At 44.4% G+C, this 21945-nt stretch overlaps 1 pseudogene; it reads right to left on the bottom strand.

The window, feature by feature from the left end:
* Positions 1-15401: 15401 nt before the first annotated feature.
* On the bottom strand, positions 15402-18552 carry LOC138843929 (uncharacterized; annotated as a pseudogene).
* Between the last annotated feature and the right edge of the window lie 3393 nt (positions 18553-21945).

Below are 21945 nucleotides of genomic sequence, written 5' to 3'. Positions count from 1 at the left end.
GGTAAAGAGTGGGACTGGGAAACCCAGACCTAGCTTTGAATCTAGTTTAAGGTAGCCTCTTCTGATATAGTCAAGTATTAGATTCTCTTAAAAGAGTGTGCCTTACCTATTACCTTCTGTCCCCTGAAGACTGCTAGAACCTTAAGTATTGTTTGTACCTCCTAGAGGTAATTTTAGCCTTAAAGGAAATTTTCTCATGGCACTCTTAGACATCCCTTTGCAGTAACAACTCAGGATCAGAGATTGCATGTTAATATCATTAAAATTAATTAGAATCATTATGCAGTGGCATAGCTGGTGAAGCCACTGCCTGCAGTGCTAACGTCCCATGTGGGTGCTGGTTCAAGTCCCGGCTACTCCACTTCTGATCCAGCTCTCTGCTGTGGCCTGGAAAAGCAGTGGAAGATGGCCCAAGACCTTGGGCCCCTGCACCCACATGGGAGACCTAGAGGAAGCCCCTAGCTCCTGGCTTCTGAGCAGTGCAGCTCTGGCCATTACGGCCAATTGGGGAGTGAACCAGTGGATGGAAGACCTCTCTCTGCCTCTCCTCTCTTTACGGAACCATGACTTTCTTTTTTTTATCTTTTATTTAATGAATATAAATTTCCAAAGTACGACTCATGGGTTACAATGGCTCCCCCCCCATACCGTCCCTCCCACCCACAACCCTCCCCTTTCCCACTCCCTCTCCCCTTCCATTCACATCAAGATTCATTTTCGATTCTCTTAATATACAGAAGATCAGCTTAGTATACCTTAAGTAAGGATTTCAACAGTTTGCTCCCACACTGAAACATAAAGTGAAAAATAATAGATGATTTTTTTTTAAATGATGATGAAATCAGATCAGACCTATTGTCATGTTTAATCCCAGTGAGAGTCAAGTTGGGAGTTGATAATTTCTTTTTTTTTTTTTTTTTTTACAGAAGGTCAGTTTAGTGTACATTAAGTAAAGATTTCAATCGTTTGCACCCCCATAGAAACACAAAGTGAAATATACTGTTTGAGTACTCGTTATAGCATTAAGCCTCAATGTACAGCACATTAAGGACAGAGATCCTACATGAGGAGTAAGTGCACAGTGACTCCTGTTGTTGACTTTACAAATTGACACTCCTGTTTATGGCATCAGTAATCTCCCTATGCACCAGTCATGAGTTTCCAAGGCTATGGAAGCCCCTTGAGTTCTCCGACTCTTATCTTGTTTAGACACGGTCATAGTCAAAGTGGAGGTTCTCTCCTCCCTTCAGAGAAAGGCACCTCCCTCTTTGAAGACCTGTTCTTTCCACTGGGATCTCAGTCACAGAGATCTTTTTGCCAGAGTGTCTTGGCTTTCCATGCCTGAAATACTCTCATGGGCTTTTCAGCCAGATCCGAGTGCCTTTGGGGCTGATTCTGAGGCCAGAGTGCTATTTAGGACATCCGCCATTCTATGAGTCTGCTGAGTATCTCACTTCCCATGTTGGATCACTCTCCCCTTTATTTATTCTATCGGTTAGTGTTAGCAGATACTAGACTTGTTTATGTGCTCCCTTTGACTCTTAGTCCTTTCATTATGATCAATTGTGAACTGAAATTGATCACTTGGAATAGTGAGATGGCATTGGCACATGCCACCTTGATGGGATTGAACTGGAATCCCCTGGTATGTTTCCAACTCTACCAAATGGGGCAAGTCAGCCTGAGCATGCCCCAAATTATACATCTCTTCCCTCTCTTATTCCCACTCTTATGTTTAACAGGGATCACATTTCAGTTAATTTTCAACACATAAGAATAACTGTGTGATAATTACAGAATTAAACCAGTCATATTAAGTAGAACAGACAAAAAAATACTAAGAGGGATAATGTATTAAGTTGTCCATTAACAGTCAGGGCTATGCTGATCAAGTCACCATTTCTCATAGTGTCCATTTCACTTCAGGAGGTTTCCTTTTTGGTGTTCAGTCAGTTGTCACCAATCAGGGCGAACATATGGTATTTGTCCCTTTGGGACTGGCTTACTTCACTCAGCATGATGTGTTCCAGATTCCTCCATTTTGTTGCAAATGACTGGATTTCGTTGTTTCTTACTGCGGTATAGTATTCTAAAGAATACATATCGCATAATTTCTTTATCCAGTCTACCATTGATGGGCATTTAGGTTGGTTCCGGGTCTTGGCTATTGTGAATTGTGCTGCAATAAACATTAGGGTGCAGACCGCTTTTTTGTTTGTCAATTTAAACTCCTTTGGGTAAATTCCAAGGAGTGGGATGGCTGGGTCAAACGGTAGCGTTATCTTCAGGTTTCTGAGGAATCTCCAGACTGATTTCCATAGTGGCTTGACCAGTTTGCATTCCCACCAACAGTGGGTTAGTGTCCCTTTTTCCCCACATCCTCGCCAGCATCTGTTGTTGGTAGATTTCTGTATGTGAGCCATTCTAACCGGGGTGAGGTGAAACCTCATTGTGGTTTTGATTTGCATTTCCCTGATTGCTAGTGATCTTGAACATTTTTTCATGTGCCTGTTGGCCATTTGGATTTCCTCTTTTGAAAAATGTCTATTGAAGTCCTTGGCCCATCTCTTAAGTGGGTTGTTGGTTTTGTTTTTGTGGAGTTTCTTGATCTCTTTGTAGATTCTGGTTATTAACCCTTTATCTGTTGCATAGTTTGCAAATATTTTTTCCCATTCTGTCGGTTGTCTCTTCACTCTCCTGTTTCTTTTGCAGTACAGAAACTTCTCAATTTGATGCAATCCCAATAGTTGATTTTGGCTTTGACTGCCTGTGCCTCCCGGGTCTTTTCCAGAAATTCTTTGCCTGTGCCAATATCTTGAAGGGTTTCTCCAATGTTCTCTAATAACTTAATGGTGTCAGGACGTACATTTAGGTCTTTAATCCACGTTGAGTGAATTTTTGTGTAAGGTGTAAGGTAGGGGTCTTGCTTCATGCTTCTGCACGTGGAAATCCAGTTTTCCCAGCACCATTTATTGAATAGACTGTCCTTGCTCCAGGAATTAGTTTTAGATCCTTGATCAAATATAAGTTGGCTGTAGATGTTTGGGTTGATTTCTGGTGTTTCAATTCTGTTCCATTGGTCTATCCATCTGTTTCTGTACCAGTACCATGCTGTTTTGATTACAACTGCCCTGTAGTATGTCCTGAAATCTGGTATTGTGATGCCTCCGGCTTTGTTTTTGTTGTACAAGATTGCTTTAGCTATTCGAGGTCTCTTGTGCCTCCATATGAATTTCAGCATCATTTTTTCTAGATCTGAGAAGAAGGTCTTTGTTATCTTGATTGGGATTGCACTGAATCTCTAAATTGCTTTTGGGAGAATGGACATTTTGATGATGTTGATTCTTCCAATCCATGAGCATGGAAGATTTTTCCATTTCTTGGTATCCTCTTCTATTTCTTTCTTTAAGGTTTTGTAATTTTCACCATAGAGATCTTGAACATCCTTGGTTAAGTTTATTCCAAGGTATTTGATTGTTTTTGTAGCTATTGTGAATGGAATTGATCTTAGCAGTTCTTTCTCAGTCATGGCATTGCTTGTGTATACAAAGGCTGTTGATTTTTGTGCATTGATTTTATATCCTTCCACTTTGCCAAACTCCTCTATGAGTTCCAATAGTCTCTCAGTAGAGTTCTTTGGATCCTCTCTGTACAGAATCATATCGTATGCAAAGAGGGATAGTTGTTGTTGTACTCTATTGGCCAGAATTTTATTGAGGATTTTTGCGTCTATGTTCAGCAGGGATATTGGTCTGTAATTCTCTTTCAGTGCTGCATCTTTCTCTGGCTTAGGGATTAAGGTGATGCTGGCTTCATAGAAAGAATTTGGGAGGATTCCCGCTTTTTCAATTGTTCTGAATAGTTTGAGAAGAATTGGAGTTAGTTCTTCTTTAAATGTCTGGTAGAATTCAGCAGTGAATCCATCTGGTCCTGGGCTTTTCTTTGTTGGGAGGGCCTTTATTACTGTTTCAATTTCTGTTTCAGTTATGGGTCTATTTAGGTTTTCTATGTCTTCATGGTTCAATTTTGGTAGATTGCATGTGTCCAGGAATCTATCCATTTCTGATAGGTTTTCCTGTTTGCTGGCATACAGGTCCTTGTAGTAATTTCTGATGATTCTTTTTATTTCTGTGGTGTCTGTTGTTACGTTTCCTTTTTCATCTCTGATTTTATTGATTTGGGTCTTTTCTCTTCTTTTTTTAGTTAGTTGGGCCAATGGGGTGTCAATTTTGTTTATTTTTTTCAAAAAACCAGCTCCTCGCTTGGCTGATTTTTTGTAGTGTTTTTTTTTGGATTCAATCCTGTTAATTTCTTCTCTGGTTTTAATTATTTCTCTTCTCCTACTAGATTTGGGTTTGGTTTGCTGCAGTTTTTCTAGGTCCTTGAGGTGCGCTGAAAGCTCATTTATTTGGTGTCTTTCCAATTTCTTGATATAGGCACCTATTGCTATAAATTTGCCTCTCAATACTGCTTTTGCTGTATCCCATAAGTTTTGATATGTTGTGTTGTTGTCTTCATTTACTTCCAGAAAGTTTCTGATTTCTGTTTTGATTTCTTGAATGACCCAGTGTTCATTCAGGAGCATGTTGTTCAGTCTCCATTGTTTGCATACTTTCTGGGGTTTCCTGAGTTGCTAATTTCCAGCTTCATTCCGCTGTGGTCTGAGAAGCTGCATGGTATGATTCTAATTCTTTTAAATTTGCTGAGACTTGCTTTATGGCCTAGTATGTGATCAATCCTAGAGAAGGTTCCATGCACTGCTGAGAAGAATGTGAAGTCTGTAGATGTAGGGTTGAAAGTTCTGTAGATATCTGTTAGATCCATTTGGGCAATAGTGTCAATTAAATCTGCTGTTTCCTTGTTGATCTTCTGTCCGGATGATCTGTCTATTTCTGAGAGTGGAGTATTGAAGTCCCCCAGTACTATTGTATTGGAATCTAAATCTCCCTTTAAGTCCCTTAACATATCTTTTAAATAGACCGGTGCCCTGTAATTAGGTGCATATACATTTATAATAGTTACATCTTCCTGTTGAATTGAACCCTTAATCATTATATAGTGTCCCTCTTTGTCTCTCTTAACAGTTTTTGTATTAAAGTTTATTTTGTCTGATATTAATATGGCTACACCTGCTTTTTTTTGGTTTCTGTTGGCATGGAATATCTTTTTCCAACCTTTCACTTTCAGTCTGCATGCCTCTTTGTTAGAGAGATGTGTTTCTTGTAGGCAACAAATAGTTGGGTTGTGTTCTGTGAGCCAGTCAGCCAAACGATGTCTTTTAACTGAAGAATTCAGACCATTAATGTTCAATGTGACTATTGATACGTAGCGACTTTGCCCTGCCATTTTCCCGGAAATATTTTCTAGTATATGCTTTGAGCTTCCCATGCTCTTTTACTGGTAGGTGTTCTTCCTTTCCCTTCTTTCATATTGATGGCCGTGTTTCTGTGTTTCTGAGTGTAGCACATCTTTAAGTATCTTTTGCAGGGCCGGACGAGTGGCCACAAAGTCTTTCAATTTCTGTTTGCTATGAAAGGTCTTTATTTCACCTTCATTCACAAATGAGAGCTTAGCAGGATATAATATTCTGGGCTGGCAATTTTTCTCTCTTAGCACCTGTGCTATGTCTCGCCATTCCCTCCTAGCCTGTAGTGTTTCTGATGAGAAGTCTGCTGTGAGTCTGATTGGAGATCCTCTGAGAGTAATCTGACGTTTCTCTCTTGCACATTTTAGGATCTTTTCTTTATGTTTCACTGTGGTAAGTTTAATTACCACGTGTCGTGGTGAGGATCTCTTTTGGTCATGTTTATTGGGGGTTCTATGAGCTTCCTGTACTAGGATATCTCTGTCCTTCTCCAAACCTGGAAAGTTCTCTGCTAGTATCTCACTAAAAAGGCCTTCCAATCCTTTCTCTTTCTCCATGCCTTCAGGAACTCCTAGAACTCGAATGTTGGCTTTTTTAATAGTATCCTGTAGGTTCCCAACAATATTTTTTAGATTTCTAATTTCCTCTTCTTTTCTTTGGTTTGACTGTATGTTTTCCTGTGCTCTATCTTCTAAGTCCGATATTCTCTCTTCTGCTTCACCCATTCTGTTTTAAGGCTTTCTAATGTGTTTGTCATTTGATCTATTGAGCTCTTCATTTCATTTTGATTTCTCTTCACTTTAACAGTTTCCTGTTCTACTAGTTTCTGAGTTTCATTTTGACTCTTCCTTAAAATTTCATTTTCACGAGAGAGATTTTCAATCTTGTCCATTAAGGATTTCTGTAGTTCAAGGATTTGCTTTTGAAAACTTCTAAATGTTCTTATCATAAATTTTTTGAAATCCGTATCTTGCATTTCTTCTATCTCATCATCTTCATAATCTTGGCTTGGGGTGTTTTGTTTATTTGGAGGCATCATAGTGTCATCGTTGATCTTGCTCCTTCTATTTCTGTGTTTGTTACTCGGCATAGTTAATTCTTCTTGCGTCACTGTGCGTTTTTTTTTTTTTATACTGTGTCCGTGTTAAGTGGACTGCCTGCTGTTGGAGGAGCCTTGGAGGCTTGAGATGGGTGCGGCCTGAGAGCTCTGCCTGGTTCTTTCTGGTTAAGGGTGTGCAAAGGTGACACCCTCAGGTTATGCGTGGTAAATCTCTCTCTTTTTATTTATTTATGTATTTTATTTATTCAGGGGGTAAGTAACACCGCATGGCATGGCCGTGCAGAATTGATGGTATTTCGCTTCCAGTCTTTGGCTCCTCTGGACTCCCACTGGGTTGCCTAGGCTACTGAATTGTAGTGACTCAGTTCCTTAGCTCTCCCCCATTGATATGTAAATCCAGAGAGGAGGCCTGCCCTTTGTCTCTTGGGAATTCTTCAAGCCTTGCAGCCTTGTAACCTTTGCAAGGTTAGGGGGAAGAGAAACCCCGAAGCTTTTTTTTTTCCTTCTTTCCGGTAGTGAGTTTGCTGCACTTTCCGGCCCCCCTCTAGATTCTGACCCCCGTTTCCCCACCAATGTATCGGGTTATTGAGCTCACCTCCCCTTCCAGCGCTGATGTGTGGACTCGGTGCCCTGAGCGTCCCAAGTCTCCCCGCTGTTGTCTGTGTGACATGCACTCCCCTCGGAACTATGACTTTCAAATGAGTAAATAGTTGGTGCTGTGGCTCAATAGACTAATCCTCTGCCTTGCGGCGCCTGCACACGGGGTTCTAGTCCCGGTTGGGGCGCTGGATTCTGTTCCGGTTGCCCCTTTTCCAGTCCAGCTCTTTTCTGTGGCCCGGGAGTGCAGTGGAGGATGGCCCAAGTGCTTGGGCCCTGTACCCCATGGGAGACCAGGAGAAGCACCTGGCTCCTGGCTTCAGATCAGCGCAGTGCACCGGCTGCAGCGTGCTGGCCCCAGTGGCCATTGGAGGGTGAACCAATGGTAAAGGAAGACTTTTCTCTCTGTCTCTCTCTCACTGTCCACTCTGCCTGTCAAAAAATAAGAAAAAGGAATAAATGACTTTTTGTTTAAAAACATTATGGTGGGGTCCTAAGTCTTACTTCATTTGCAAGGGCACTTAAGACTGAGATGTGGAACTTGTCTTGATCTTGAAACAAAAATTTGTCCTCATGGAATTGTCTTCTTATAAGACAGACTCCTACCAGCCACTGCTTTGTCAGCATGTGAGCTCCGTGCAAGGAATAGGAGATGGAGAGCAGAGAGAGCTGGCCATATTTACTCCACACTTAGATTTAAAAAAAAAAAAAAGCATTGTTTTTGGAGCCAGGCCTCATCAAACTGATGCTCCTGTTTCTGGATAAACAAAAAGAGTGCGTGGAAGTCATGGGGTTCTTGTTCTCTGAGACACTAGTCTCCTATGTGTATGTTTTCATCCACACACATGTCCTATATGTACTTGACTTTGATGACACATCTTAATTGCTGTCCATCAACTTGATTAGCCTAACTGCCTTCTGCAATGATAGTGAATCTTCACAATTACCCATGCTTCTTCTCTGGATGCTTCAGATGAGATGAGTCTAGAGGTATTCCTTGCACACTACATTTTCTGACATGTTAATCCCCAGGAGAAATCCTTGAGGGGTGTTTCTGTGATGTGACACTCACTTCAGAAGAGCTCTGTCTTTCATCTTATGTAGGCAGACCTGGATGTTTTAAGCTCTGGCTCCCTCACTCTTGTCAGTCAATATGTTATTGTAGTTAATTGCAACTCCTTGTGGTGCCTATACTTTATGCATTCTTTATGGATTTCACAAATCTCTGGTATTTGGGCATCTCAAAGACCTTGTGAATCTTTATGGGATCTTGTGTGCTAGAGTCATAGCTTTGATCATTCACATGTTTCTACTGTGGGGAAGCAGATGAAATAAAATCTTCAGAAACTATCATGGTGAATTTATATTTTCCAGAAAACTGTTTTACAGGTCCTTTTATCATCCTTAATAATTTAAAACAAACATAGTAAAACAGACATTTCACTTTGTAAAGGTTAATTTCCTGCAGATAATCTTCTTGTAGCTTATACTTTTTCCACAGCCTCAATAGCGAAATATTAGGATAGTAAATTTGTGTGTGTCTTATCAGAGACCTTGAGTAGCATACTTTGATTGTCAAACTTTGTGAACTCCCTATCCAATCATCCTTCCATAATATCTGAGAGAAGAAGGTGATTTGAGCACATGGGGTGGTAGGGAATTGGTGGAGTCAAGATTTGGTAGACAGGAAGATCCATACACATGTTTGTATCCTCCTTTGAACTTAATAATTAATCTAGAGTATGTATTTGGCCTGATGATTAAGACACTGGTTAGGACACCTGTGTGCTACACTGGAGTGCCTGGACTCAATATTTGACCCCAGCTCCTGATTCCAGCTCCCTGTTAATGGAGAACCTGGAAGGTAGTGGTAATGGCTTAAGTAATTGGATTTCTGCCACCCATGTGGGAGACCTGGATAAAATTCCTATCTCTTGTCTTCAGTATCCTGATTGTTGAAGGCATTTGAGGAGTCAACCAATGGATGGGAGCTCTGTGTCTGTCTTGATCTCTTTTTATCTCAAATAAATAAATAATATAGAAATCCACTGGAACAACACAAATGACATGCATGGAGTACAAGTTGTAGATTTTCTGAATACTTTGATTCACATAAATACATAGATATGCAAAATTATAGTTCTTATACAATTATACATATCCAAAGATACTTTTATGTGTGATGACACTGTAATCTCAGTTCTACCCAAAGAAGTTTTGTATAAATTGTTCTTATCCTGGACTTTTAAATTTACTTACAATTCATATTTCAATCAGAGAATTATTTTTAAATGAATGCTCTCAGAAATCACATAAACTTTTTCATTGCCTTTCACAACAGAAACAAACTACAACTTGATAACTCAAACACAGGCCTTCTAATTGAAGCCAGAACTTAAATTCAAGTCTGCTATTCTACTGCCAACAATGGCCAAATTATGCTGGAACAAATTAAGAAACACAAAGAAGCATTTCAAGAAAGGTGAGGGTCACTTGGAGATGTTATTTTATTTACTCTGTTTACTTATATAACATTTATTAAGAATCACATATGGCTTTAAGAACCTTTAAAATACTGTGTCAGGCCCTGCAAGGCACAGGGGGTTAAGCTGAAAATGAGAATCTGGTATCCCAAATGAGTACCAGTTTGAGTTTCAGCTGTTCCACATTTGATTTAGGTCCCTGCTAATGTGCCTGGGAAAGAAGCAGAAAATGGCCCAAATGATTGGTCCCCTACCACCCACAAGGGAGACCCAGGAGGCATTCTAAGCTCCTGGCTTCTGCCTGGCTTAGTCCCAGCCATTGCAGCCACTGGGGAGTGAACCAGTGGATAGAACATATCTATCTGTCATCTATCATCTATTCATTCATATTTCTCCCTCTCTCTCCTTCCCACTGTAACTCTGCCTTTCAAATAAATTTTTTTAATAGTTAGTGTCTAATTCTGAGGCCAGAATGCTGTTTAGGACATCTGCCATTCTAGGAGTCTGCTGTGTATCCCGTTTCCCATGTTGGATCATTCTCTCATTTTATTCTATCACTTAGTATTAGCAGACACTAGTCTTGCTTATGTGATCCCTTTGACTCTTAATCCTATCATTATGATCAATTATGAACTGAAACTGATCACTTTGACTAGTGATATGGCATTGGTACATGCCACCTTGCCGGGATTGAAATGGAATCCCCTGGCACGTTTCTAACTACCATTTGGGGCAAGTCTGATTGAGCATGTGCCGAACTGTACATCCCCTCCCTCTCATATTCCCAATCTTATATTTAACAGGGATCACTTTTCAGTCAGATCAGGCTAAAAAGTCCATGAGAGTATTTCAGGCATGGAAAGCCAAGACACTGTGAAAAAAAAAAAAAAACTAAATGAAAGATCTCTGTGAGTGAGATCCCATCCGAAAGAATGGGCCATCAAAGAAGGAGGTACCTTTCTCTGAAGGGAGGAGAGAACTTCCACTTTGACTATGACCTTGTCTAAATATGATCATCATGACAAGAGCCTCGGGTGATTACTGCTGACATACACAAGAGTGTCAATTGTTAAATCAACAACGGGAGTCACTGTGCACCTACTCCCCATGTAAGATCTCTGTCCTTAATGTGTTGTACTATGTGAATTAACGGTATAACTAGTACTGAAACAGTACTTTATACGTTGTGTGTCTGTGTGGTTGCAGTCTGTAGAATTATTTACTTAATATATACTAAATTGATCTTCTGTGTATAAAGATAATTGAAAATGAATCTTGATGTGAATGGGATGGGAGAGGGAGCTGGAGATGGGATGGTTACAGTGGGAAGGAGGTTATGGTGTTAGACCCTCAGAGTGAGGATGCTAACACGTCGAGAGGCACACCCCAGAGACTCAGACTCCAGACCAGCTGATGCAAAAGCAAGAGGATTTATTCGGCGTCTGGCAGACGGGCCTCCTGAACCCGGGAGTCCAGAGAGCGCCCCCAGTACAAGCCACATGGTTTATATACCCGCAGCAACCAATCAATCAAAAGCACTATAGAGTCCATGCACACAGCAGTCCAATCCGCGAGTTGTTCATGTGAAGGGCATGCGTCTTCTATCCAATCAGCTACGGGATCACACGGGAGGCATGCACCTCATCGCCATTTTGCTGTTTACTTCTTTAGCAGTTCCTTTCCCTGCCAGCGCCTTCTTGTCCATCGGGGGGGGGGGGGCGCGACATCTTGCTCCCTTTGTTCCCCTTGTGGGAGAGCAGTGTCCCGCTTCCCACACCATTATTTGGGTATTAGGAGGTATACAAACTGGGTTGGGTCTTAGCACACCCAGGCACAAGTGTCGCAGCTAGCTAAGCATAGGGTCCCTTATTATTATAGCTGCACCTAATTTTAGCTTTGGGGGAAAAAGTTTAGGGCTGTAATTTTAAACTTTAATTTTTTATTTGGGGCAAAGGTGACTTCTTGTTTTTAATAGTGTTAGCTTAAGTCACTCCAATTGGTTTGATTTTTAAGGTTCTTCATTTCCCCCTTTTCTTTTTGGAGAGATATTAATCCTTTATTTATTTATTTATTTATTTTAACTTTTAATTAATGAATATAAATTTCCAAAGTACGACTTATGGATTACAATGGCTTCCCCCCCATACCATACTTTTTTTTTTTTACAGAAGATCAGTTTAGTATACATTAAGTAAAGATTTCAACAGTTTGCACCCCATAGAAACACAAAGTGAAATATACTGTTTGAGTACTCGTTATAGCATTAAATCTCAATGTACAGCACATTAAGGACAGAGATCCTACATGAGGAGTAAGTGCACAGTGACTCCTGTTGTTGACTTTACCAATTGACACTCCTGTCTATGGCATCAGTAATCTCCCTATGCTCCAGTCATGAGTTTCCAAGGCTATGGAAGCCCTCTGAGTTCTCTGACTCTTATCTTCTTTAGACAAGGTCACAGTCAAAGTGGAAGTTCTCTCCTCCCTTCAGAGAAAGGTACCTCCTTCTTTGAAGACCTGTTCTTTCCACTGGGATCTCACTCACAGAGATCTTTCATTTAGGGTTGGTTTTTTTTTTTTTTTTTTTTTGCCAGAGTGTCTTGGCTTTCCATGCCTGAAATACTCTCATGGGCTTTTCAGCCAGATCCGAATGGCTTTAGGGCTGATTCTGAGGCCAGAGTGCTGTTTAGGACATCTGCCATTCTATGAGTCTGCTGAGTATCTCGCTTCCCATGTTGGATCACTCTCCCCTTTATTTATTCTATCGGTTAGTATTAGCAGGTACTAGACTTGTTAATGTGCTCCCTTTGACTCTTAGTCCTTTCATTATGATCAATTGTGAACTGAAATTGATCACCTGGACTAGTGAGATGGCATTGGTACATGCCAACATGCCGGGATTGAATTGGAATCCCCTGGTATGTTTCTAACTCTACCATTTGGGGCAAGTCAGCTTGAGCATGTCCCAAATTATACATCTCTTCCCTCTCTTATTCCCACTCTTATGTTTAACAGGGATCACATTTCAGTTAATTTTCAACACTTAAGAATAACTGTGTATTAATTACAGAATTAAACCAGTCATATTAAGTTTTATATATTTTATACTATGTCTGCGTTAAGTGGACTGCCTGCTGTTGGAGGAGCCTTGGAGGCTTGAGATGGGTGTGGCCTGAGAGCTCTGCTTGGTTCTTCCGGGTTACGGGTGTGCAAAGATGACACCCTCAGGTTATGCGTGGTAAATCTCTCTCTTTTTATTTATTTATTTATTTATTTTATTTATTCAGGGGGTAAGTAATACTGCATGGCACGGCTGTGCAGAATTGATGGTCTTTAGCTTCCCGTCTCTGGCTTCTACCCAAAGAGTCTGTGCAGGCTCGGTTTCTCCTCTGGACTCCCACTGGGTTGCCTAGGCTACTGAATTGTAGTGACTCAGTTCCTTAGCTCTCCCCTGTTGTTATGTAAATCCAGAGAGGGGGCCTGCTCTTTGTCTCTTGCAAACTCTTCAAGCCTTGCAGCCTTGCAACCTTTGCAAGGTTGGCGGAGAGAGAAACCCCCCACCTTTTTTTTCCTTCTCTCCTGTAGTGAGTCTGGTGCACTTTCCGGCTCCCCTCTAGATTCTGACCCCCGTTTCCCCGCCAATGTCTCAGTTATTGAGCTCACCTCCCCTTCCAGCGCTGATGTGTGGACTCGGAGCCCTGGGCGTCCCAACTCTCCCCACTGGTGTCTGTGTGACATGCACTCCCCTTCCTGCACTGGCGCACAGACCCTGTGGCTCCCGCGGCTTGGCTTCTGCGTGGTGGGCGACCTTGTTCTCCCAGTAGTTCCTCCGATTCACAGCCACTAGATCCAGAAGAGTTTCCTCTGCAGTATTTTCCTTGTCCTTTTTCTGAGGCTACCGTAACTCCCCTTTTATTAAACTAAATTTTCCCAGACTATCGGTGCGCGCCCTCACTATTCTGCCAACTTGGCTCCGCCCCTCCTCTGGCTTGTGAGATTTTAATCCTAAAATCTAAAGGTCAGCACCGTCTCTGAGCGCCTCGTATTGTTGGGTGAGTACAAGGGCCTGCATGATGGACAACTGGTCCCGGATGAACTGCAGCAACTGATTGAGGATGCACGGGCCAAAAGTTAAAATTAGGAGGAGGACAATGAGGGGGCCCGTGACTGTGGAAATGAGAGTGGTTAACCAGGGGAACTTGTTGAACCAACCCTCAAACCAGCCTTGTTGGGCCTCCCGATCTTTACGTCTTTTGTCCAACCTAGCCCTTAGTTTTGCCATGGAGTCTTCTATGACTCCTGAGTGGTCGACATAAAAACAGCACTCTTCACCAAGGGCTGCACAAAGGCCCCCTTTCTCGAGAAAGAGTAAGTCACGTCCTCTCCTATTTTGTAAGACTGCCTCGGACAGGGAAGTGAGGGATTCCTTCAGCCTAGTTATAGATTGTTCCAGGGCCTGTATGTCCTCATCAATGGCGTTTTTTAAGTCATTGTAATATCGAGGACCCTGGATTAAGGCTGTTGTTTCAGTTCCAACCTCTGTCGCAACTCCGAGCCCTAATAGGACTGCTGGGGTCAGAGAAACTGGTTCTCTGCGAAAGCGGGTGGGGTGTCTATCATAGGAATCTTCTAGGGTGTTGGTTGGATGGTAAATTATTTTAGGCACTAGCTGTACCATAACGCAAAAGTCCTGGGTGGCACTAAGGACCGAGGGAGACACACAGGGGGTAAGTCCCTTGTTACAAGCCCCCCAGTTTCCGTAGCCTGGACTAACATGGGCATAGGTTATTAAATTTGCACTTGGGATGGTAACATTACACAGCTGTATATGAGATGGGGGAGGGTTTCCCAGGCACGTTCCTTTTCCGGAAACTTGGGTTAAGGTGAGTCTAGGCCGTGACTCCTCCCAGGGACACTGACTACTATTAGTGGCAATATAGGGTCCAGTTATTGCAATACCTTCATAATACGGGGGGCTGGAAGTAAGAAAAAGCCAGCAAGAGGAAGTTAGGTCCGGATTGGTATGGTTAATAGCAAAATAAGCCCCTTTGATAAGATTAAGCAATCTTTGCCCGGTAGTCGAAGGAGGTTTGGCTACTAGAGTCGGGGTTTGGACACTTGGGGGTAATCGGGTTGGGGTAGGCGACTGGGTTGGGGCAGCTGCCTGCGGGGAGGAGGCCGGTGGGGCGGCTGGGAGCCGGGCGGCTACTCCCCCACCGTGTTTCCCCAACGGTGGTCCCTGGTCCATTAAGACATGGTTGGGACCTACTGACATGGGGTTTGGGCTTTTTATGCTCAGCCGGATTGAGAAAATGAGGCCCTTATCATGGCCGTGCTGATACAGCCGGAGGCCCCATCGTTTACCTTTTATCCATTCCCGATTGCTCTGTCCATGGCGGGTAAAGGTTATGTTTAGGGGGTTGTCTGTAGTAGGTTGGCGCCCCCCTTCATAGCCCGTGTAACCCTAATGAGATCCCAGCTGGAGGAGGGTTTCCAGTAAGCGTCCCCCGTGGTTTCACAACCCCAAGACCTGCAGTGTAAATGTTCTGCCCCGCCACATCTACGTTTGTAGGGGTCCCCCCTATCCCTCTGGGGGCATACATAAAAATCAAAAGATTTAAGGGAGGTTTGCATATTGGACTTGCTGCACCCAGGCAGGTGGTCTGGGGTTCCCAGGATAGCCCTATCAAGGTTGAAATCTGGGAGGTTCCAGGTTTCCAGATCATCTGCTAGTACGCACAAGTCCAGGGTAAGGGATGGCCACCACGTCCAAACAGTTGCGAGTTGGCTACAGGACCATACAATGTTACCCGAGGCCGACACTATCTGCCAAGTAAGGTTTTGGGGGACGTGGGATTTTCAGTCATTACAGCTGAGGCAAGCAAAGTTAAGAGCATTATGTAGTTTTTAAAAATCTTAGCTTGAGCGGATTTTGGGTGCGTTGCAATTTCCATTGTGCTGGCTCTCCCGAAGCTCTATCAGCTCCCGATGGTGCTCGCTTGACGTGGGACGCGTTCCCGGTCCGGTAGGCCGCAGCTAGAGGTTTCCAGATCTGGTTCTGTATAATCTGGAGCGCCTTTAGTTGTGCCTGCAAATTAGGCGCGTTAATAAAGGGGTCAAGCATAGGGTCAAGCAGATTTGCGGCAGGAGGGGGTCCCCCATACAATATTTCATATGGGGTTAATCCATGGTGTGAGGGGGTGTTCCAGACCTGGAACAAGACCATAGGGAGGAGTTGGACCCAGTCTCTAGTGCCAGTCTCCATAGCTAATTTAGTTAAGGTCTCTTTAATTGTTTATTTGTCCGTTCTACCTGTCCTGAACTTTGGGTCTATAAGCACAATGTAATTTCCAATTTATCCCCAGCGTTTTGGCCACCAGCTGACTTACCTGGGAGACGAAGGCAGGCCCGTTATCAGACCCAATTACCTGAGGGAGACCAAATCGTGGGAAGATGTCCTCGATGATTTTTTTGACGACCACTTGAGCGGTTTCTCGTTTGGTGGGGAAGGCTTCCACCCACCCAGAGAAGGTGTCTACAAAAACTAGGAGATACTTGTTACCATATTTTCCTGGCTTAACCTCGGTGAAGTCTACTTCCCAATTGACTCCGGTTTGATCTCCCTGGAACCTTGTTCCTTCCGGCAGCTTGAGGTGCCCCGCATTGACCTTCGCTCAGGGAATGCAGGACTCGGTGGCCTGTTGAACTAGAGAGTTAAGCCTTGGGATAAAGTAAGGTTGATCTTTTTGTTGCAGCAGCATTTTTAGTTTTTTTTTTTTTTATGTCCTAAATGAGTCCACATATGGAGTTGAGTTATTAGTTCACGGGCCATTTTGTGGGGCAGGACAACTTTGTCGTGGAGTGTCCAAACTCCCTTTTGTTCATCGTAATCCACCCCAAGCTGCTGGATTTCGTCCAAATATTGATCTAAATAGGGGAAGGGGAGGTCCCCACGGTCTGGCGTATGGTGGGCCACCGCAGTACTCAGGTATAAAGTCTGCGGGCCCACCACAGCCGTTCTGGCAACCTCGTCCGCCATCCTATTTCCTCTTGCTATGGGGTCACTTCCCCGCTGGTGTCCAGGACAGTGAATTATGTTCAACTTTTTAGGTAGGAAAAGTGCCTGTAAGAGGTCTAAAATTTCAGTCTTGTTCTATATGTCTTTTCCTGCTGAGGTTAAGAGGGCTCTTCTTCGGTAAATTTCTCCATGTATATGGGCAGTAGCAAACGCATAGCGGCTATCAGTATAGATGTTAACTTTTTTCCTGGTAGCTTGTCTGAGGGCCTGTGTGAGGGCCACAAGCTCGGCTTTCTGAGCCGAGGTTCCCACAGGCAAGGTGCTTTCCCATATTATGGAGTGTCCCTCCACCATGGCCGCCCCCGCCCTCCGCTCACCGTTTTGTAGAAAACTGCTCCCGTTGGTGTACCAGGTATGTTCTGCGTCCAGCAACGGCTGATCCGTCAGGTCCTCCCGGGTACCATGGGCCTCAGCCAGGATTTGATGACATTCATGAGGTACCCAGGCGCCGGGCTCCATGTCCGGGAGCAGGGTAGCCAGCTTCAGGGGGGTGGCAGGTCCAAACTGAATCCGCTCCGGGTTGAGCAACATGGCTTGGTAGTGAGTCACTCGGGCATTGGAGAGCCACCTATCTGGCGGCTGCCAGATGATGGTGTCGATGGCATGGGGGCCCACCACGGTGAGGGATTGTCCTAGAGTCAATTTATCTGCATCTTTGACAAGGACTGCCACTGTGGCCACCATGCGCAGACACGGGGGCCAATCAGCGGCCACATTATCCAATTTTTTTGAAAGGTAAGCCACCAGCTTTTTCCAAGGTCTCAGCTTCTGAACCAGGGTGCCCTTCGCTATTCCCCTTCGTTCATCAATGTACAATGTGAAGGGCTTAGTCACATCGGGGAGGCTTAGGGCAGTCCTTAACCCAGTGTCCCCTTTCTTTGCAGTAGGCACATTGGTCTTGTTCTACTCGGGGCCTTCTTTTGTCTCCCAGGGTCTTATTCTGTCCTGGCCTACCTTGCCCTGCACCCTGCACTACTGTGGCCAAAATTTTGGTTAAGTCTCAATTCCGCTTTTTGTCTCGGATGTCCTCCCTCCGCTCTTGCTCTTTGCGTAATCTTTCTTCCTTCTCCTGTGTCTCCCTTTTATTGAAATTTTTTTCTGCCTCCTTTAGTAGGTCTTGTAATGTATACCCTTGCAGCCCGTCCAGTCGTTGTAATTTGTTTCAGATATCGGGAGCCGACTGTCTGATAAATGACATAATTACATCTGACTGGCGTTCGGTGGCCAGAGGGTCAAAAGGGGTATACATGCGATAACCTTCCATTAAACGTTCTAAGAACCCTGCCGGAGTCTCTTCCTGACCCTGGATAATCGCACGTACCTTGGCCAAATTAGTGGGGTGCTTCCCTGCCCCTTTGAGACCCGCTAACAGAGTCTGGTGATAGAGACGGAGTCGCTCCCTACCGGCCACGGTGTTGTAGTCCCACTCCAGGCGAGTCAGAGGGAAGACGTCCTCAATCTCGTTAGGCAGTTGAGTCGGCCTGCCATCTGCTCCCAGCACATTTTTACGAGCTTCTAATATGACTCGCTGTTTTTCCTCCATAGTGAGGAGGGCCTGTAAAAGTTGCTGACAGTCATCCCAAGCTGGTTGGTGAGTGAGTAGAATGGATTCAATTAATCCGGTCAAAGCTTGGGAAAAGGAGGGATTGTGGGTCTTCCAGTTGTATAGGTCGGAGGCGGAGAACAGCCAATACTGAATCTGGCCGGCCACCGACCTTAAAGGAAATGCTTGAGAGGACCAGACACCCTCCGGGCCACCGGCACGTTCCCTCCGCAGCCGCAAGCGAGTAGAGGGTGGGGAGGAGGAAGGCTCTAACCCTCCTATTTCGGTGGAGTCGGGGGAGGGTGGCTCAGGGTCCTGGGGTTCCTGAACCAACTGTGGTGGGACCTGAGGAGGGTACGGAGGAGGAGGGTCTAGAAGTAGAAGATTTTCCTGAGTGTCTGGGAGAACTGGTGGAGTTTTAGGCATAGGCTTAAGTGGTTCATTCAGGGGAAGAAGGGAAGAAGAAGTGGGCAGCACCGAAGGTAAGGGCACGAGTGGGGTTGAAGTAGGCCCGGGGCCAGGTTTTGGGGTCTGTGCCCCTAAAGAGGAAAGGAAAGGCTTAACCCATGTTGGGGGATCTTGGGAGAGACTCTCCCAGGTGACAATATAGGGCACTTGGTCCAGATGTCCATGCAGTCCCATTTGGAAAACCTTCTCTTTGACCTGTAAAATAGTAGTAAGGTTAAAAGTGCTGTCCCGCGGCCATCCGACCTCGAGGGAGGGCCACTCAGAGGTACAGAAAGCCAGCCACTTTTTCTTGTGCACTTACACTGACTGGTTATGTGCCCGTTTCATGACCTCTTTCCAGTGTCCTAAAGTCAGACTTAAAGGGGTAGTTAGTTGTTGACCCATGGGTAAAACAATTAAATCGACAACGTACAGGACACCGACTAGACAGAGGAACAGAACAAACCACACACAAGCCGAGCAGCAACTGATCGGCCACAAACCGAAAGTACGACAAGAGGGGAGCGGCCGACCATGGCCGGGTTCCCCGGGGAGGAGAGAGACCTGATCTCTCTCTTTCCCTCACAAAACTCTTGGAGCGTCCTCCAGAGCAGGACCAGGGGTCTCAGGGCATGTCTGCCTCCCCCGCTGGCCCAAGCGAAACAAGCCCTGTACAGGTACAATTTTTTGAAACGCCGAAGACATACAAACACACAAAACAGCAACACGAAAACTGAGCTAGCTCTTACCTCCAACCGAACCTGGAATTGAGTCTGGGGGTGCACCAATCCCAGATGAGATGAGCCCCCAAAATGTTAGACCCTCGGAGTGAGGATGCTAACATGTTGAGAGGCACACCCCAGAGACTCAGACTCCAGACCAGCTGATGCAAAAGCAAGAGGATTTATTCGGCGTCTGGCAGACGGGCCTCCTGAACTCGGGAGTCCAGAGAGCGCCCCCAGCACAAAGCCACATGGTTTATATACCCGCAGCAACCAATCAATCAAAAGCACTATAGAGTCCATTCACACAGCAGTCCAATCCATGAGTTGTTCATGTGAAGGGCATGCGTCTTCTATCCAATCAGCTACAGGATCACATGGGAGGCATGCACCTCATTGCCATTTTGCTGTTTACTTCTTTAGTAGTTCCTTTCCCTGCCAGCGCCTTCTTGTCCACCCTGGGGGGGGGGGAGCGTGACGTCTCGCTCCCTTTGTTCCCCTTGTGGGAGAGCAGTGTCCCGCTTCCCACACAGTTGAGTATTAGGAGGTATACAAACTGGGTTAGGTCTTAGCACAGCCAGGCACAAGTGTCGCAGCTAGCTAAGCATAGGGTCCCTATAGCTTTATAGCTATAGCTGCACCTAATTTTAGCTTTGGGGGAAAAAGTTTAGGGCTGTAATTTTAAACTTTAATTTTTTATTTGGGGCAAAGGTGACTTCTTGTTTTTAATAGTGTTAGTTTAAGTCACTCCATCTTGGTTTGATTTTTAAGGTTCTTCAGTGGGGGAGGAGGAAAGACACTATAATCCAAAAGTTGTACTTTGGAAATTTATATTTATTAAATAAAAGTTAAAAAACAAGAAGTGTCTAATAATTGAGTGATAATAGGAACAGTGGGATGTAAATGATAGAGACACGAGGGAGCTGAAGCTGAAGGAACATCCCATGCACAGACAAATCTGAACAGCAGAAGCATAGTTGGCTGTGAGCTCCACTTAGCTCTGTGTTTGCATGGGACTTTTTTTTTTTTTTTTGGCAGGCAGAGTGGACAGTGAGAGAGAGAGACAGAGAGAAAGGTCTTTCTTTTGCCGTTGGTTCACCCTCCAATGGCCGCCGCAGCTGGCATGCTGCGGCCAGCGCACCGCGCTGATCCGATGGCAGGAGCCAGGAGCCAGGAGCCAGGTGCTTTTCCTGGTCTCCCATGGGGTGCAGGGCCCAAGCACCTGGGCCATCCTCCACTGCACTCCCTGGCCACAGCAGAGAGCTGGCCTGGAAGAGGGGCAACCGGGACAGAATCCGGCGCCCCGACCAGGACTAGAACCCGGTGTGCTGGCGCCGCTAGGCAGAGGATTAGCCTAGTGAGCCACGGCGCCGGCCACATGTGACCTTCTTACCAGTGAGTCCGGGTGCACTCCACATTTCCAATGATGCCATGCATTCTTTGTTTTGATCATTTTTTCCTGTTGCATTTCCCCAATACTGTGGCCACACTGTAGCAATGCACGTCAGTCATAAACAGGCTGGCTTATAAATGACAGAAATTTATCCTCACATTTCTGGAGGCTGAGATTTGGTGGCTGGTGAGATCCAATTTTCTGATTCTTAGAAGTCTAATTTCCATGGTGTCTTACATGGTGGAAGGGACAACTGAGCTCCCTCAGGCCTTTTATACAAGGGTACTAATTCCATTCATGAGGGCTCAACCCTCATGAACTAACCACTCCTAACACTGTCAAGTTGGGTGTTAGTATTTCCACATAGGAATTTTAGGAAGCACACAAACATTCAGACCATAGCACTGTGATTCCAATTATTTTTATATTATTTTCATCTCCTTCAAAACTTTTAAATGATATGTTATTGAGAAAGATGTAAAGAATTATAGTTAATGAGGGTGCCGGTGCCATGGCACAATAGGGTAATCTTCTGCCTGCATCACCAGCATCCCATATGGGCGCCAGCTCTAGTCCTGGTTGTTCCTCTTCCAGTCCAGCTCTCTGCTATGGCCTGGGAAAGCAGTAAGATGGCCCACGTCCTTGGGCCCCTACACCCACATGGGAGACCAAGAAGAAGCACCTGGCTCCTGGCTTCGGATCGGTGCAGCTCCAGCCGTTGCAGCCATTTGGGGAGTGAACCAACGGAAGGAAGACTTTTCTGTCTCTCTCCCCCACAGTCTGTAATTCTGCCTGTCAAATAAATAAATAAATAAAATCTTTAAAAATAGTTAATGAGCATTCACGTACAACCACTCTGTCTATAAACACCTACCCACCTCTTTAAAGGTTTCTATTGGCCCCTCTTTAATCCCATCCTGGTTACTAATTTCCTTATTTTAATCTCATTACATTGGCCTAAATATGAATACAGGGCTAATCAAGATATTACTTTGACATATAATTTTGAGCTTTGGAATCATACTGTTTATGTCATTCTTCAATTTACTGAGTTTGCTCTATACTGTATTTGTAATATTTATTCTTAGGCATTTCAGTGTAGGTTATTTTCATTAATTTATTGTGTCCTATTATAAAAGACATATGGAGAAAATTTATCCACTCTAGTTGAATTGATTTGGGTTGGTCTTTATTTTTGGTATTACAATAAAAGCAGCTATGCAGATTATTAGATAGGTTTCCTTCATTCAATACTTG

Source organism: Oryctolagus cuniculus, chromosome 10, assembly GCF_964237555.1.
Source record: "Oryctolagus cuniculus chromosome 10, mOryCun1.1, whole genome shotgun sequence".
Classification (NCBI taxonomy): domain Eukaryota; kingdom Metazoa; phylum Chordata; class Mammalia; order Lagomorpha; family Leporidae; genus Oryctolagus; species Oryctolagus cuniculus.
The sequence above is the reverse complement of the archived record's forward strand: the minus strand, read 5'-3'. Positions and strand labels throughout refer to the sequence as shown.